The sequence below is a fragment of the Labrus bergylta genome, chromosome 11 (genome assembly GCF_963930695.1).
Source record: "Labrus bergylta chromosome 11, fLabBer1.1, whole genome shotgun sequence".
NCBI lineage: Eukaryota > Metazoa > Chordata > Actinopteri > Labriformes > Labridae > Labrus > Labrus bergylta.
Genome location: NC_089205.1, coordinates 3,704,133 through 3,722,087, shown reverse-complemented (window position 1 = coordinate 3,722,087; position 17,955 = coordinate 3,704,133). Strand labels below are relative to the sequence as shown.

Here is a 17,955-nt window from a genome sequence, read left to right as displayed (position 1 = left end):
ACTATAAAGTGGCCCGGATGCGTTTCTTGGTACAGATATTGATGCGGCACTTTGATTTTATGACTCATTCGCTGTGATGCAGACACTCACACACTGCAGCATTAATGACTGTGAGTGCTGGGACCTTAAATCCTTAAAGCTCCTATGAGGAGACTTTACCTGGTAATGAAACAGACTGAAATGAGGTGGTGAAGTGCAGGGTATACACAGGTACAACGTGTATACCCACTTCTTAATCCCTTCTGATGAGCATTGTTCAGTAAGCTTCTTTTTTATATATTTATGGTTGGCAAATGCCTGACCTGTCCTACGCTGTCTCTGATTGGCTAGTGCTTGTTGTTTCGTTGAGTTTTTGAGTTCACAGTCCTAGTTTCATTACATAAAGAAAACACACCAAATAATGTTTTACAATCGCTTACATGCATTCATTAAATTAATATTTCTACTTACAAAATGAATTATTTAATTTGCTTTTAGCAATATACAATTGAATAGGACTTGCAAAAGAAATAAGGGCCATAGGAACAAAAAAAAAGAGCAACAAGATAGCCAACATGTTCCTTACTTAGTGTTTTACCTATGTTAATTTGTCCTTTAGCCTGTTGTTAATTAGCCTTGACAAAAAAAGAATTATTGGAGTTATACACCACAAAAAAGCTGATAATCACAATGTAATCGGTTTATTTTTTTATAACAGAAATGATTAGGCTATAACATTATTTAGTCTGAGTTACAGGTTAAAATGTTACTGTATTTATAACGTGAGTTTCTATATTGCTTTGCCATTTGTTTCTCACGCGTTAGGCAGAACTAGTATGTGGCTAACCTTTTAAGGAACATTTGCCTCAGAAAAGCTCATGCCAAAGTTCAAATAAACAAAAATTCTGACATTAGGCTGATACAAAAAACAGCAATATAATTAATACTCAAACGTTATATATAGAAAGATAACAATGTAATTAAAAATGCTAGGTCACCCTTAAACCACCCAAACGTAATTTTGCACATAACATTTTCTATGAATGAATCCCTGATGTTTACGTTCATCACCATGGCGACCGTGTAGGGGACGGCGCACTGAGCTGGCTGGTGACGCTCACGAAGAGGTATGAACCAATCAGACAGGAGCTGCTGTACAGGGCTGACGTCACCATTAAAGCGATCATCACTGTTACTTGGTTGCTTCTGGAAGTACTCTAACCACATTAACGGTGATTTATCTCTGATACTTAGGCCACGGTTTAATAAGAAGCTCATATCATCGATACTGAGACTTCTGGGTGGCGTTTCGCTGCTCGTTTGGATCGGGATGAGCTCCAACTGTGAGGTGAGTGACTGCAGTTGCCTACTACCTCACACCCCCAAAACCCTGATAGGTAACATCCCTGGTCTCCAGGAGCGATGATGGTGAAACTCAGGCTAATACGCTGCTTCGCTTGTTTGTCACCATTTGAGACATTTAGGAGTCGATACGAGCGTCATGACTGCCAAACAGCCTTTTTTTGTACTATCTCAAGTAGTGATGGGAAATCCGGCTCTTATCGGTGAGTCGGATCTTTTGGTTCAGGTCAGCAATAGTCTTCTTTGTTTCAAACAACTCTTTGTTTAGACCTGTGGATTCAATGTCGTCAGATTCCGCAATATTTTCATCTTCGATTGGTATGTAGGCTAGACTACTAAATATAGGATTTTTTTTTTCTAAAGTTAAAATTACTGTCACCATTTTGCCAAATCTGTTACCCCATTAATGGCCATTTCAATTAACGTCCTGGTCCATCTGTGAGAATCCCACAACCCCCTTTGGAGGATATTACAATTTTATTTGAGTAATTGCCAGTGACTTGTGAATAGTAGTTTTCAATTAAATATCCATCCCTAATGTGTGCATGCAGATGTGCTCCAGATCAAAATGATTACCGGGTTTCCCTAATAATTAAAAAGTGGAAGAGGTCAAGGGTTTAAAGGCTTTATATGCGATTTTTCACACTTAAATATAATTGAAATCAAGTATATCCTCTGAAAATAAGTCTGTGAGTCATGACTGTCTACAATGGGTGTAACACCCGAGTCCCACTGTCTGTGATGCTTTCAGAGTTTTCAGAGTCCTATCTTCAGTTTGTTTACATCGCCAGGACAGCCGGCTGACTCCTCCTTAACTGTGTTTCTAGATCTCATTTCAGGTAAATTTACATGCAGTTTGAAGGTACGAGCATAATAAAGATCGCTAGCATTAGCATGCTAACACAACAATGCAGCACAAGTTGTTTTGGTTTCATGCTGGTGCTCAAGGGCGACATCTGCTGGATCAAAAAATCACATATAAAGCCTTTAACTGGAAAATGACTTGAAGACAAATCAGGGAGATAATAACTAGCCTTTAATGTTACTTGTATAAAAAAGAAAAACTTAAAAGTATGGTTTATAAATGATAACATAAATCCAGTGTACACTATACATTCAAGATACAACTAGGCATCTTCATACCTGAAAAGGTAAGTTTGTTGTGCAGTTGGGAGATTGGGCATTGCATTCCTTATGAATGTATCTTAAGGTCTGGAGAAAGGGACTAAAATGAACTTATCAATGATAAAACATTAATTTTCTCCTGAGTACCATAGACTGTAAATATGAATGGACGAGAGTGACGTCAACCGTCTGTTATGCCATGCTGGAAATCTTGTCCCCATCGCTCACTGTGAAGGAGTCGGCTTTAAGAGTCGAATCGTTAACGAACGACACATCACTACTGAACACTTCAACGTTGCAACGTTGTTGTCTTGGCTACACTAAACCGACTGCTTGAATTAGCCAGCAAGTTGGTCCTAAACAGACCAGTACGGGACGTTTTTCGAGGTTTAACCAATGAAATTGTAACGAATGTTTCCAAAATTAGATGTATTAACTTATAATTCCGATAATGCCGTGTGTGTAGTCCAGCGGACGATAAGTTTGCGCCTCCTCTCCGCCCCCTTCACGGAGAGGGGTCAAACATGTCCCACTGCCATCACTGATAGTCGTATTCTAGTGACAGGTGGAACAACGATATCTCAGAGGACGCTTTAAGGTATATGCCTCTTGCCCCAAATAAGACGGTTCAGGATCACTGACAGGCGACCACACTGCAGTGTTTTGACAGCTAGCTGCTGTGTCAGTGTGTAATGTAATGTACCCCTCACAGACCCTCCACTACAGTGCTACGTCTGTCTTTTTCCATTGTCTTTAACTGAAACGTCTTCAGTTTACCCTGCTAGTGTTTAGGCCTACTCGAACCTCATCTTGCTGTACCAGTCATGTACGGTATATTTTCTCATGTAATAGGACTTTAGTTCAAGAATGTGAAGGTAGAGTTAGGGAGGCCAGGTATAAACCTATATGACTTAGAAATAAGAAAAAAGTCGAAACAAGGGCCTATAGGCTGTTGTTGAATGTTTAAGGTCTAGTCAGTGGTCTAGCCTATAGTGCAGGGTATGCGGGCACACAGAGTATGTATTTTTCAGTCATCATAGGGTATAACCACACCCTGTGATTGCTGAGCCTGAGCTAAACATGCGCAATGACACAATCAATCCAATTCCATTATGATTCAAACAGTGCAAAGGTCTCCGGGATGTTCTTCTTTTTTTTTTGTCTCGACAAAAGTAACAGGGACTAGCTATATTTCAAAGTGATGATTTGAAAATTAAACTTAAAAAAACGTATTACTTGAATTGCAAAGTCAATGTGTCATGTAACGTGTTACAACAAAAAAAGTAATGTGAGTATAGTGCATTGCTTTATAATGCATTACGTGGCCCCAAAACTGCTTAGAAATAAGGAATAGTTCGCTCAAAATACAAAACTGTAGTCATCTCACCCTATAGTCTGTTAGGCCAGTTGTAATTATTTCATCTGCTCCTCAGTGGCTATTTTATTTCATAACAATCCCTACTTCTTTAAATTAAGCAGATGTTAGGTCAATGTGCAAAAGTCCCATTTTTAGGTAAACTAGTCTTTCATGCCATTGTTGAAAACAGAGGCCATTTATCCTCTGCTGGACAGGCAAAATAATAAAAAAAAATAGGAAAAAAATGAAGCGTCTTCATTTTTTGGGGGGCTTTTCATGCCTTTAATCAGACAGTGGATAGAGTCGGAAAAGGAAAAGGAGAGAGAGAGAGTTGATAATGACATGCAGGAAAGAAGCCAAAGGTTGGACTCGTACCGGGGTTGCCCACTTGAAGTACAACAGACTCTGTACTAGGGCGGGGGCGATATGGACCAAATAGCATATACCTCAATATTTTTTAGCTGAATGGCGATACTCTATATCCCTATATTTTTTCTGTGAAGAAATAAAAACAAATTTGGTTCTTAGTCGAATCCACATGGGCCACGTTCCAAATGTCACACAGGCATATTTTTAACAGCCTGCTGCACAATGGAAACCTGTATGCAACTGCCCATTTTTTAAATAAAAAATAATAATATTGAATAAAAAGGCTCTTAAAATAAAATAAAATGAATGTTCCTTTCCTGCATGACTAACCCCACACAGCCTTGTATTTCTTAATTCAGGCAGTTTTGGAGTTTCACTCAGAGAGGAGGAGAGGGAAAAGGGACAGAAATAGAGAGGAGAAAAAGTGAACTGGAAGCAGCTGAATGAAGTCTATAACATTAATTTAAAGCAACATAAACTATATTGTCTTACCCTATAGCTTGTTTAAAAATATAATCTTAAAAACTTGCAGTAGCACAGCCCTACTCTAAATGGGGCGCACACACCTAACACTCAGCCACCGGCGCCCTGCTGTTGTTTTCTATTTTAACCATCATTGATCTGCTAAAGTGTGGAGTGTGTTCTTTTCTTTTATGAATCATTTATGAGTGTCAGTTTTATTCGGCTAAGATGTCTAAACAAAGTTTGGTATTCTTAGTTATTATTAGAATTTGTTCAGCCTGGAGAAATATCTTCCTGCAAGTTTCAGTGACGCATAATGAAAGTGTCGGAGAACATAGTAAAACACTGACTCAAGTGAAACTAAAATTAAGCTTGAGTTCCACTGACTAAACCTTGACTAAAACAAAACAAAACGCAAACAATGAAATGTGACTGAAATCAACAAACAGACTTAAGCTAAATTAAAATTTCACTGTTGTCAATTGTCAAAGCTCTGTCCTGATTTAACGGTACAGTGTGAGCACTTAGGTCGTATTTGACAATCAGACAGAAAAGCAGCACATAATTCATGAGCTTCGGTTGTGGGTCATAAACAATTCACTCAAACAGTGTGAGATGACATTCCACCACCACATTTTTACAACCCTGCGGTGGTACCCCTGGCTTTACTTCTGTTCATGTTGCCTTCATCAGTCAAGAAGTCAAGAAGTAGTGACAATGTGAGACAAATTGGCAGGGAAATCTGTTCAGAGTGCCATAGTCTTTTAAATCAAATTATCAATATAAATGGCACCAGTGACCTGATAAGTGTTCCACACAGTTCAGGATGATGATTTACTGCTGTATTGATATTTAATCCCTCTCCTTGTGCAGTCAGTGTAAAACTTGATAGCAACTTTCACTCTGATATTTGCAATTTCAGAGCAACTGAGAGCCTACAAACTACTAAGCATGACAGTCTTGTGGTGTAAAGTATCGCTGCTGTGCTGTGGCTCTTTTACTGGAGGAGATGCCTGCAGATGAATTATGATCCAGTGCTGATAATATGTACATCTCACTTCAGATTTTAAATTCTCTGAAAGCAGCCGACCTGTTGTCTAAAGCAGTGTGCTGGTGGACTCGATGCTTACCCAGCTCTGCTTATAAAAAGCCCTAATGCGAGTCCTTTAAGAGCAAATTGGAATGCCTCCGAGTGTTGAGTGACCTGCTATATTTACCGCCTCTGTAACTTGATCTGTGGTATTCTGGATGGCTGTGTTCATGCTATCCTCCTACACTCTGGGGCCACAGACTCCCAAGTAGCACCCCCGTTGCTTTCCGTCTATTGGCCTGGGTCGAGCCGCTTCACCAAACCAACTTAACTGCCACTCTTGCTGCCTTCAGGGACGTGCCTCGAGTAGGTCGAGTGCGTATACGTACATAGCAGGGCTCTTAGATCAGCTGTGTTGCGAAAGGAGACAATGAGAGAAGACAGGGGGTAGCGCTTCAAAAAGTTCTGGATTTGTTTTTTAATCGCAGAGCTGCGGACAACTCTCTGGGGTAGGACAAATCTTCAGTTTGTTTGTGTGAGGATTTCATTTTTGTACTGAAAATGTAAAGTAGTAGACAAGTGTGACGAGCTCTGAAACAGGTGCAGGAAGAGCCACACGATGAAGCAGTACAACACTGAGTCAATCAACATTTTATCTTTCCCCAGCTTTATGTTTGGTCACTTTCTTCCGGATTTGATAATATGTGCTGAAGGAGGCATTATTAAACTTCAGTGGAGAATTAGTTGAAAAGCCAGCGCAAAACAGACCAAGGACATTTCTGCTATCTTTAATTTTTAGGCCTAAAATATCTCTTTGAGTTTTTACTGTGATCACATTAAAATGATCACAAACTGAACTCCCCTATATCAACAAAGACATTGATTTAAATATTGCTGTTTTTTCTATGTGTTGTCCTTGTTTGTTGAATGGTTTCTTATGTAACATATCTGTGTGTTTCCACAGGTGTGATCATTGTCTCAAAGCCTGTGTGTGTGTGTGTACACTGTGGGGTAGCAAAAGTAGGATGAGCTGCCCCAGAGCCGTCACTGTCTGCAGGGACTGACACACAACACTGCAAACACGGCAGGTAACTACCTCACCTCACCACAAACTGTGTACGAGTAGTGGATGTAGCTGCTGTTGTTTAAAACCCTGAGTTTGGCATTTTGACTGTTGCCATTTTGTTTTATGGCCAGAATAACAGTATGGACTTTTTCAGTTATCAGGAGAGTTTTGCCTGGTTTTTTTTATACAGATATATTTGTGTTGGTGTTTATGTTTTACGATTGTTTACAGAACAAATAATACAGATAATAAGGGAAGTGTATTGCATTGACATTAGAAAATACAAATCTGTTTTTTCTAACAAGATAATGATCTTGGAATTACGAGTTAGAAGGTGCTTGTGTTTCACGGCACAACATCTGGTTGTGACAGATGAGAGTATGGTTTGTGTCTGATCTGCAAAGATCACAGCTGCCTGCTCAAAATCCACGAACTAATAACAATATCATCTATGTTACCTGAAGACACGAGTATCTCCCCACTTTTCAAACCCAAAACAAACTAAAACAGTCTGGAAACGTTGGTCTTAATGAGAGCGTCTGGAGTTACCAGAATTTGGAGTTACCAGTACCGGGATTTGGAGTTACCAGTATCTTGTTAATTCAGAAAACACTGAACAGATATCGATTTTCTTATGTGAATGCTTCTGGAAAATAAATGCACTGCTTGGATTGATTTAAAAATTGGTGTCATCACACGGTGTGACCAGCAGAGCACCCAGTGATTTCATGATTTACTTTATATAAGGTTATTTATTCTTTGACTCACGGTCCCCTTTTAAAGGCTCATTGCTGCTATACGTCTGATACGCATACAGACGGAGCCTTCTGCCTGTACTCTGCCTTCATTACATCTTCATTTCTGCACATTTTCTGGAAGCTTACGGATATCGACCAAAGGTTGCAGTACCACCGGAAATCGTAGGGGCAATGTCGAGCAGTGCAGCCAGATCAGACACAACGAAGAAGAATATTTTTGAAAATGTTTGAACTTTTTGAGCAAAGATTTTGTAAGTTGGTTAGGAACATAAAATGTTAGCTCGCCGGGGCACAGGTACAGACAACTACAACAGAACAGCTGGGATAGGATGGCGATTGAATGTTAGTTGAACAACAGTGAAGGAGAAGTGGATGTCCGTGTCAAATCACGCCCTCTAGTGGAAGCTTTTGTTTAACATCCATCCTAACGTAAAGGACGTGTGGGAGTATATGGGCGGTTAAATAAATAAAAGTACTTCCATTAGTGAAAAAAGCATGAGCCTTTAATCATATTGTTAATAGTTCTAGTTATCATATTACAATAGCGCTTCTTGGTTAGCAAGTTTTATCCGAATGAACTGGAACTGTGACATATTTGGATGCTAGTTTTTAAAGGTTTTTAAACAAATTGTAATTTCTGAAAGAATATAAAGCTGATCAGGAAGTCATTAAAGGTGCAAAATGATTGTCCTGCTTTCAGTGTTGCAGTATGTTTTATTGTTACCCCTTTGGTGGGATTCCATACACTGTATAAAACGTGTCTCAGTCTCAGTGAGATCACCCATTGGTTACTGAAGGGGAGTTTTCAAGCCAAACAATGTTGGTGGACGTATTAGAAGTGTTGTCTCAACCTAACTTTCAGACAACCTCAGACAAAGAGGTGGAGCTGAAGCCTTCTTGTAAACAGCTACAACACGCCCGCTTGCAGTCAGATCATTTAATCCCTTATTTAGGAATCACTCCATCCTTCATTAAATCAAAACAGATGAGCTTTAAAATAAACGTCTGCCCCTGTACAGTCTGTAAACATGTTTATTTCTGCTGACAAAAGAGCCAGTTTAACGTTGGGCCTGCCTCAAGTGGACACTCTTGGAACTGCAGTTTTTATCACTTTAGTGATTAAGGGTAGGAAGCTCAAATGTTGTTATAATGTTGTCCTGCTTTGATCCAGGTTTGCCTGTTGTGAAAATTGTAGGGATTCTGCTAATCATCATTCAGCAAATGATAAGACAATGGATTGTGAAAATAAAGAGGTTCCAAATGATTGTGTACATTTTAGACAGTGTGCAGGAGTTTGCTTGGAAATTTTGATGGATTCATCCCTCTCCTACGCACCCATGTGATGTGAGAGGTATTTTTATTTAAAAGCCTCTGTGTCAGTCTTTAACCGAACCTTGCATTATAACTTAACTCGAGCTTCCCACCTTGGGCAACACAGCGGGTGAAAACGGCTTCCGTCAAAATATCATTCATAACATAAAGGGACTTGCTGAAGGATGTAGGACTTACAAAATGTCAATCATCAAGCATCAGTTTGTTATACTGCTGCTCATCCTGAAAGAGTCAGAGGGATAATATCATTGAAAGCATAAAGTTATCGCCAATCAAAAGAGAGTGAGATCAATACTGACACCCAGGTGAGCTGTAATGCTGCCAACACTCGTTCTGAATAGTTGTGTGCTAGAAAATATTTAAGAAGAATTAAAGTTGATAGCAATTTTTGCTTTCAGTCTTCTTTTTAAAATGTTCAATACTTTGATACTTTTAAAAACAACATGTTTTAAACGGTACATATCACTGGTGTTGAAAAGTATTAGAAAAACTTCAGATCATTCACATTTCAATATTTCTAGCCAAAGCTGCCACGAGAGAAAGAGAGAGCATTTTCTAAATTGAACAAATACATTAAGAACATTTTGGTTCCCACGCATTGCCATTGCATTTGTGCAATTTAGACAGTGTGCAGGAGTTTGTTTGCAATATTAGGTGATTGAAACCAAGAAATCACCCAATGTTGGGCCCCTTTCTAGTTTTGTTGCCGTGGTATCAAAAAGGTTTTGATATTTTTTGATTTTTACTAGTATCAAAGTATTTGTTACAACCCCAGCTATACGCCACCCCCCGTGTATCTGATGAATTTCTCTGCGTCACTGTTTGGGTATGTCAGAGATGGATAGCTGTTTCAAATAATGATGGTACCTAATTGACCAAATGATTGGTTCAATGAATAAAGGATTATGCCCGCTAGCTGCAGAGGCGACAGCATCAATCACTGCAGGCTCTTTTCCTCCATGAGGTCACTGTGGCCTTTATGGCCTCCCCTATGAGTCACCAACAGATGGAGGTAATGATAAACGCTAATTAGCTGTTCCTCTTCTGTCGTTTCCAATCTTGGAGACCTGTGGTGAAAAAACCACTTTGCCAGCTCTTTGAATTCCTTTGGTTCATTGCCTCTAGCTCCCTTTTGTTCTTTTTTCGTTGTACTGACTCACAGTTACCTCGGCTGTGTTGCATTCTGTCCAACCTGTAGCTAGGGAAGGCTGGCTACTGGTCAGAATAAGCCAGTCTCACTTTAGTACGAAACAGCTTGGCAGCCGGTTGAAAGGGAGGGCAGAGGCGTCAGTGTGGCCCTCACAGACATCAGCAGTCTCTTATCTGCTCACATTTCAGGGTATATATAGCTGCCTGTAAGACCACGCCGAAACCCAGCACAGCTCAGAGACCTGCTAATAGCCTCCGTGTTGGTTTCTATCTTAATTCCATATGAGAACAGCATTATGTCAACGGGGTACTGGTGTTTGTTTGCACTGCTGCAGCTGTTTAGGGTTTATACTGTGATGAAGGTAGTAATATTGAGAAGGCCGCCAAAAAGGCTTCTATCAAATTGAGTTCACATTTTTATAAGAGTTTGTTTGTTTTGGGTCCTTAAATCATCTGAAAAAGTCTAAAATAGCTCATGTCTTTACCTCTGTTCTATTTTTATTTACTCTTAAGGGTTAAAAACAATGACTGTATAAGAGTCGACGTTGCACCATCCTGTTGTACAAATGAAGCCAAAAAAAAACCCCATGATAAGTAATGGCATTTGCACTGGTGATGCAATTTGAGAGACCCTGCTGTGGTTTTGACATCCCATCCCTTCCTCTAACCAAAACACACATTTCACTTCCTCAGAAAAGGTCAAAGGTCCCTCAGGTGGGTCCAGTCAACAGGAGAACAGATACTTGATTAAAGCAACACTCACAGGGTTATGGAATGTTGAATGACTCTTGTTTCCTATCACCAGTCCTCTACTCTGATAGTCCGGTCCACACAGCACTGCCTCATTTGTCATCAGAGCTGTCAATCATGGGGTTATACTCCCTATTATAGCACCAAATAACACATTTTAAAGACTTTATATGTGATTTTTCACACTTAAATTTAATAGAAATCAAGTATATCCTCTGAAAATAACTCTGTGAGTCATGACTGTCTACAATGGGTGTAACACCCGAGTCCCACTGTCTGTGATGCTTTCAGAGTTTTCAGAGTCCTATTTTCAGTTTGTTTACATCGTCAGGACGGCCGGCTGACTCCTCCCCTCGTGTATAAAAGTTGTTTAATTGAGGGACTAGAGAAAAGAAGAATAACATACTGTACTCACTGCTTAACTGTGTTTCTAGATCACGCTCATTTCAGGTAAATTTACATGCAGTGTGAAGATACGAGCATAATAAAGATTGCTAGCATTAGCATGCTAATACAATAATGCACAGTTGTTTTGGTTTCATGCTGGTGCTCAAGGGCGACATCTGCTGGATCAAAAAATCACATATAAAGCCTTTAAGTGGAAAATGACCTGAAGACAAATCAGGGAGATAATAACTATCACAACGAAGCAATGTTTGAGAAAATAATTTGACGTATGCTGTTTTAGAGTTTGACCTATGTCCCATCTGTAAAAATAAAGGAGGCGGAGCTTATGACCTAAACTGCAGCCAGCCAGCAGGGGGAGCTCTAAATCTTTTTGCTTCTCTCCTCAAGAGCTTTGTCCTTATAAAAGAACCCTCATCATCTCTTACAAAACAATGGGGCAGCTGTGGCTCAATTATTAGAGTCGTCGTCTCTCAACCGGAAGATCGAGGGTTCGATCACCAGCTCCTGAAGCTGTCCAATGTGTCCCTAGGCAAGACCCTTAACCCTGAATTGCTCCCGCTGCTTCGTCGGTGGCGTTTGAATGAATGGGATTAGTGAATGGTCACTTTACATAGCAACCTCCACGTTAATGTGTAGGTGTGACCTGCGGTGTAAAAGCACTTTAAGTAGTCAGAAGACTGGAAAAGCGCTATAGAATGCCATTTACCATTTACATACACACATCCACCTGTTCATACACACACCTATTTAAAGATGCATTGTGTTCTAGGGATGTGCCTGTAGTCAACTAAAGGGTTGAACGTTATTGCACCAGAATTACTAGTCAGTTATCTTGATCTGATGTTCCTCAATGTCCGTTAAATGTTTAGAGTTTGCACATGTTTTAGTGTTGTTGTTTTTTTTTTAATTTTAAGAACTACAAATGACTATTTTTGGCCAGTCTCACTTAAACTTTGATTCCAGTTGCATTATGCAACTTTCCTTAGTTAAAAAAAAGCTCTTCAAAGCTACTATTCATCTGACGCACAGTACTGAAGCACAGTCAGAAAGAGTTGGAAATTGGAGCATGTATTTGTTAAAGAGCCAGTAAGTAGACATGCTTAAGAAAAGTGAATCGAAATGTAAATTAATTGTGATTATCAGTGACAGTACTCTCCTGAAGCCTTCATTGACTCAGCTGAGACTATACGTCACAGACTCACCTACGCTTACTAAAAGTGAACAGAGAGCATCCATGCTGATGTCACATTCATGCAGTGTCACCTCGGGGGAAGGCGGCTGAGCGTCCTGCGTCATCACACTCTCTCTCTAAAGATTCTCTGCACTAAAGATTGCTCTCTCTGCTTTCTAACAGGCTGAGGGGGAGACCTGAGAGGACAGAATGTACCGTAAGAGATCTGATTCATTGGAAAGAAAAACATTTCAGCAAGCTAAAAGAACCAATCACAATCACCAACAATATTCTGCAAAGTGTCTGCAGCTCTTTGAGAAGTCCATTGAAATATGTCCTATAATGTGATTATTATTTTAAAAGAACAATTTATAAAAATGCATGTTTTTCTCTCTTTTTTTAATACATATCTGTTGTTTTAAATCCTTCAGACTAGGGGTGAAACCATTTGAAGAGTTTATGACGATATTAGTTTACGATCAATTTAATTGATCAATGATTTGTCAGAGTCATCGCGCTAGTTTTTCTCGCTCTGGGCAAGAAGGGGCTGAGTTGCTGAGAAGTGAGCCATCTCGCATCTTGACTCTCTTTGCTGAGAGTTATGTATGCAAAGCAGTGACCTTGAAGTGACAGGTATACAAAACTTTACATGACCGTCAGGTTAGTATGCAGTAAATACTAACATAGAAGGCAGTCGATAGCATGTGGTTTCGGCAAGCTGCAACCTCTGGTGTTGGAAAATAAAGCCAAACTTTCAGTTCCTCGAGTGTCAACTTGACTCCAACAGACACATACACACCCCATTTATAACTTCCTGTTTATACAGCAGAAATCAACATGTTTAAAGCCTGGTACAAAACAAGGATTTAGGTTTGATGAGTCATTGGCTTCATCAGCACACACTATTTGGGGGGTGAATTTTTTGTCAAGGGGGCTTAAAACCTGCAAATCAGCTCCAGCACTCAACCTGTCTAAATTGACTGTAATTTAAATTGAGACCGCAGTTCCAGCATGGCCACGGCCACCAACGGGCTTCCAACACCCCTGCAGTAACAGATGGGTGACTTCACTCAGACTTTGTTAATTATACAGTCTCGGGGATTCAGACACAGCTAAAGAGGTGGACTTAAGATGTAAGAATACAGACATGAGCTATTCTGGCTGAAGACAGTTTTTTTTAATCAGGCTGTAAACATGTTTATTTCTGCTGTTAAAATGAACATTTTAATATGGGTTTGTGTGGGGCTTCCTTCTCTTTTGCAACCAGCCTCAAGTGGACAATTAGAGAACTTCAGTTTTTTGTACTTCCTCATTGGCTTCATTTGCAACACCGGAGGCTTCCACCTGATTTGAACCCCCCCCCCCGAAAGAAATCCCAAAATAGGGCTAAGAAATAACATTAAGAGCAGTCAGAGCTGTGAGGAAACTTAGATTTAAGTGGCTTTTGTCGCCCTGTGTCTGTCTCAGTCTGTTGCTCTACAACCAAAAAACCTCTTACAGGAAATGTATGATTACATATTTCATATGATTACAATAATGTTTAAATTATTACTTCTTTGTCCGCTATACTTTCGCATTGGCTCAGTGTTTACAAAGGCCTTTGACATGGACATATTAAGTAATTGCCCAGTAGAATTACCTCCTTTAGTGGTAGGTGAGAACAAATTGCTTAATTACACCCCCTTGTAGTTAAATGTATTTTCACATCTCTGCACTTTCACTTTCTGTTCCCCTCTGACATCTCATATTCTGTTATATAATTTCCAGCAGCACAGCGGCTGATTTGACAGAGATCTTTCTTTCCTCCTCCCTTTAAGAAGGGAAAGAATCCAGAGCATTAAATGCAGCCACGGGTCTGCAGCTCTGTAGTAAGTGTAAATTAGCTGTAGATTACAACATGCTGCCGCAGCTTTTAAGTCCTCTATGCATTGGTAGCTATGGTAACAACTGTTTAGCACAACCTCAGGGGAGGTTGAAAATGCAGAGTAGCTGGACTCTGTGCGTGTGGCACCAAAATTGTGCTTGTGTGTGTGTTGTTGTTTCCATGGAGACATCTCCTCTCAGAAGTGAAATCCATAGTTTGCTATCATCTTATCAGTCCTGGGTGTCCAAGCTGTGTGATGTGACTCCCACGGGTGTGTCCAGTTTGTTTTCACTTCACTCTCTGCAGCTCGTTTCACTCAGCTGCTCCTGACAAGGCTGTGGTAAAACAGAGAGTTTGAGTTGAGCCCAGGCCATAGATGAGCAGCCAAGGGTTTGGAGGATATACAGGCTAATCGTGAGATACAGTGCTAAAGAAAGGAGCAATGTTCAACTCCAGGTACCACGGATCACTCAGGATCCTCAGTTTTCAAAGCTCTCACACATTTCTTAATCCGTGTGTATTCACAGTGTGAGCTCAGGCTGAAGTCTTGTAAGTCTGACTCAGTATGTATGACTTATCTCTGCTTGGAACTCAGTGACACATAAGGGAACAAATGAGCCGCTAAGATTACCTGAAAAATCTGCACAGCTCTAATTGATCAGGACAGGAGCTTTTTGGTTGGGATTTAAGTACAGTTTTTTATATTTTGAACAAATCCAAATTAAATCCATCCATGAACAGCACAAATAAAGAAAATCTCTTAAAATGGCCAAGCTTTCAAATTAATTTTTGTAACTTTGTGTCACCTAATATAAGTTTTCATTCACATTTTTGAAAAGTTGGGCCAGTACAGCCGGCTCAAACGTGTTGACCATCAGCTCAAATCCTTCAAACACTGCTGCATGTGGTCATCCCTCTACAGTATATGGCTCTTACATTCGTTTATGTGAGCAAGATTTCAAATCCGCTGTATGTTCTGATTATGCTTTGGTGTCTTCTGCTTTTTAGCGCTGCGCCATTTTACCTACTGCATCATGTTGGTTGTGTTATTTGTGTCATTTTTTTAGTCTCTAAAGATTCTGCAAACAGTTTTTTGTCTTGTCTGTTTTCTTCTCACATCACGTCTACGCTCGCTTTGAAACCAGACGTAATCTCAACCTCACAATCTTCATTTGGTTCTGTCATGAATGTACGCCTCTTATCTACAGCTACTGACAAGAGAAGCCAAAAGTAGATCGGTATGAGGTATCTTTATTAGCACATGAAAAGGTACATTTATTGTGCAGACTTGAAATTCTGCATTGAAAAAAAAACAGCACATTACAGCAATACACATAATAGTAATACATTTAATTTGTAATGCACTTTACATTTTTGCAAAAAAAAATCTCAAAGTGCTACTGGAAAAAAAATAAAAAAAATAAAAAACTAATTTCAGCATTTTCACCATTCACAGATTAAGGGATGTCTGGGCATAAAACACTAAAAACAAACAAAAAAATCTTTAAAAAAAAAACATCCATTCAATCAACTCATGATGAAGTGCTTTCGAAGACACCCACTCAAAAATGTAGCGCCCTCTGCTGGTTAAATAAAAAGCATGTCAATGTATATTTGTTTTGATGTTTTAATCTAGCCTGAGGTTTTCTAACTTTTAGAAATGATCCTCCAAACACCAAATCATATGGCTCTTACAGATGGCCAGTTATACTTGCGCCCCTGTTGCGCCCCACGTGTAATGTTCAATGTGTAATGCGCGGTTGCAGAATGGCGGGGGAGGTTGTTAATGCCCATGATCTGCCATAGGAGGGAGTGCCAGAGGACTGAAAGGGGGGAGACTGGGAATGTGAAATGTCAGAGTCTGCAAAGCGAAACAGTGCTGTGTGTGTGTGTGTGTGTGTGTGTGTGTGTGTGTGTGTGTGTGTGTGTGTGTGTGTGTGTGTGTGTGTGTGTGTGTGTGTGTGTGTGTGTGTGTGTGTGTGTGTGTGTGTGTGTGTGTGTGTGTGTGTGTGTGTGTGTGTGTGTGTGTGTGTGTAGTTCCATCTCACTAATGCAATGTTTTAATAGCTCCTTTTTGACAGCCACACAGGCTGATGGTGGCAATAATGATGGTGGTACTTCATTACTGTTATTGCAGAACAGCAATCTGGGCTATAGGAGTAATAGGAGCAAACCTCCTAATCTATCAGCCTGTGTTAGCTGCTTTAACCGCTGCTAGCTCAGCTGGCTAAGCAGTACTCCACTGAATGACCACAGCCGCCTGGCCTCACTCGACTCCACTATGTGCTTTGGCCACCAGTGTGTGTTGGCCTGTCTCCAGTCTGCCTACTCCAGATCTATATGCTGAATTATTGATAGAGCAGCAGTCACAGAGAGAGAGAGAGAGAGAGAGAGAGAGAGAGAGAGACGCAGAGGGATAAAGCGATAGAGACCCTGAAGGAGGGGAAATTACATTGAAGAGAAGAAGATGCACTCTGAGAAAGGGCAGGGTGCCCGAGAAGGAGAGAGAGAGAGAGAGAGATGGCAAGGGAGTGAGGAAGCAAGATGAAGAGAGAGAGAGAGAGAGAGAGAGAGAGAGAGAGAGAGGGACAGATTAAAGAAATAGGAGCCTCACACACTGAACTCAACACGCATCAGCAACACCAGATACGTTTTTATTATTCAGATGCTGCTGTGCATGTGAACAAGAGCCTCTCTCTCTCTCTCTCTCTGTGTGCTTAGGCCACCTCAGGAGCACACCATGCTGCTGTCTGCAGGCTTTACCTCCACCCTGCAGGACTCATATAGCTGTGGGAAAAGTAAAGTGTGCAGAGACAGGGGAGGGGTGGGCGAGGGTTAAATATATATGAATGTATCAAAATAGTCAGTTTAAAAAATACATTTTATGTTGATTTAAACAAAGCTGCTGTAAATAGTTGTAATCTGTTTATAAAACAGACTTAAATGAGATATGATGCCTTTTTATGAGCTACAAATGCAAACAAGTCAGGAATATGATTATTTAAATTCCTGTTACTGCTGCTACAGAGTCAGCGTCCAACAAAGTGGTTCACAGCAAGCTGCACAAACGGCCCTTTTCCACTCCTCAGTAAAGATCCACAGTGAGTTATACATTTGACATTTAAAAGACAGCAGGAGGACATTATTAATATCTTCTATGTTGGCCCTCCAGCCACCCGCCACGAGCCAGGGCTGTAGCCCATAGACTTGATGTAGCTCTGGTTAGTGGGCCTGCTCTCCCCACTCTACTGCCCAGATGTAGACAAGCACAGTTAAGGGATAGCGTCTGGTAGGAGCAGCATGGTTTGCCAGTATTTTGTATTTTATTGCTTCCAGCTTGCAGCCTCTCTTCACCATTGGCCATGTAAAAGTAATGTGGTGAATCTGACACCAGTGTTGTCAGCTTCCCCCAACTTTACCGTGTAGTGACTGGATATTAACTCAAGGGAGAAGGGGTTTCCTTTTCCCAGCGCATGGACTCACAGGCACACACAAACAAAGCCAATTCGGAGAGTAATACAATGTATGGAAGTTAGTTGTACGCAAAATCGAAAAAGACTGCAATTCACAAGCACATGATATGCTGTGGATGCCATACCGAACGGTTTAAAATTATATTAAGATTTTTTGCATTCCTAGTAACCTTGCTTATCAAACATGTGGCAGGATAAATGTGGACATTTGTGGATGTTAAAAAGGACTGAAGGGTGGCGGTGATAGCTATTGATAGCCACACTCTTCAAAGCAAATCACACTGTTTACCTGCAGACTAA

General features: G+C 40.4%; 1 protein-coding gene across 6 annotated transcripts in view; it reads left to right on the top strand.

Moving 5' to 3' along the window:
• Positions 1-1,192: 1,192 nt before the first annotated feature.
• The window catches only part of usp2a (ubiquitin specific peptidase 2a), a 57,989-nt gene continuing 41,226 nt past the window's right edge, over positions 1,193-17,955 (top strand). For 2 of the 6 annotated variants that reach the window (XM_065960193.1, XM_065960187.1), the window contains exons 1-2: positions 6,057-6,193; positions 6,649-6,772. The gene's annotated coding sequence lies outside the window, so the exon portion shown is untranslated. Of the gene's footprint in view, positions 1,328-6,056; positions 6,194-6,648; positions 6,773-12,501; positions 12,536-17,955 lie in introns of those variants that run through there. The other 4 variants (XM_065960189.1, XM_065960188.1, XM_065960192.1 and 1 more) reach the window with 4 other exon arrangements.